At 59.2% G+C, this 1,285-nt stretch overlaps 1 pseudogene across 1 annotated transcript; it reads right to left on the minus strand.

The window, feature by feature from the left end:
• Nucleotides 1-395: 395 nt before the first annotated feature.
• LOC105505110 lies at nucleotides 396-1,285 on the minus strand (annotated as a pseudogene). The gene has a single exon (XR_001000698.1). The product of XR_001000698.1 is annotated as an uncharacterized LOC105505110 (transcript).

Genomic DNA, 1,285 nt, shown 5'->3' on the forward strand with positions numbered 1-1,285 from the left:
TAAAGGGGGACTGCATGTCAACAGCTCTCCAGGAGCTGCCAAAGGCGATGGGCCCGCCCTGCCCCTGCAACAGGCTCTCCAGGGGCTAGAGCATGGCTCCCCTCAGAAAGGGCAAGGTGTGCTTGTAAACAGGGGCCCAGACAACACGGAGAGAGGAGGCAGCATCACCGGGTGCAGCTTTGCTACAAGAAAGATAGTTCTTAATTTCAAGGAGGAGACACCGCCACACCTAGCCCTGCCCTCCCACGCACTGGAAGGCTCTGGAAGTAGCTCCCGCCTGCCTGGGAAGTTAGGCCACCCACTGCCCGTGAGCTGGGCCCAGGCACACTGCAGCCACACAAAAAGACTGGCAGCTGACTCCTAATTTCAGAAACACAATTAGAAAAGAACTGGAATTTTACATTTTTCTCCCATACATTAAAAAATAAGAAAAAGTCAACATTTTGACTGTAGACCCTGGTAGGTGGCATCTGACTTTAACCTGAAGTTCTCCTTGGAATCCTTTTCTGTCAGCGCTCCGCCGTCCACAACCAGTCCCAGCCCCAGGCGCCCCTTGCCGAAGGATCCTGACCCATCTCAGACGAGGGCGGGACTCCGCGGAGTGCCCAGCGAGCAGGGCAACCACTGGGAAGACAGATACTGACTTCCCTGTCGGGGTCTGTGACCCTCAGCAAATGGAGAAGTTAACGGTGGCCTCCTGCCAGGACCTCAGCAGGAGGTTTGCTGGTGAAGGTCCGGGGTGAGCTGGAATGGGTGATAAGGCAGGCTTGCCGGGTGGCAGCCCCAGGCTGCTCCTGGGCCCCCGTCGCATAGAGCCCTGTGGGTGCAGTGTGGGGCCCCACACCCATCCCGAGGTCATCCTGATGCGTAAGAGCAGAGACCCTGGAAGAGAACCCTGCTCCCGAGGACACCTTATCTCACTCCGCGGAACCCTTCCCCCAGCACCCCCTGGAAACACAGCAGCCAGGAACAAATTCTCCATGCCAGGGATGAAGCCCTTGGCTAAACTGGAGACTCATCAGTGCATGGATGGTGGCGAGGGGTGAGGGCAGGGCCTGGGGGGTGCTCAGCCCCGGGGACACCATCACTGTCCTGCTCTGACCCACAGGTGGGAGGAGGACGCTGTGCTCCCGGAGTGTGAGGCCGGGAGGATGGCTTGGGAGGACAGAGGCCTGGGGCTGAGGCTATGCCCAGAGCTGGTGTGGGGAGGGGCATGGGGGCCTTTGCAGAAGCAGCTCAGAGAACCGAGGCTGGAATCCTGCCCCAAGCACAGGTTTTGGGGACA

The sequence above is a fragment of the Colobus angolensis genome, unplaced genomic scaffold, assembly GCF_000951035.1.
Source record: "Colobus angolensis palliatus isolate OR3802 unplaced genomic scaffold, Cang.pa_1.0 Scaffold981, whole genome shotgun sequence".
NCBI classification, from domain to species: domain Eukaryota; kingdom Metazoa; phylum Chordata; class Mammalia; order Primates; family Cercopithecidae; genus Colobus; species Colobus angolensis.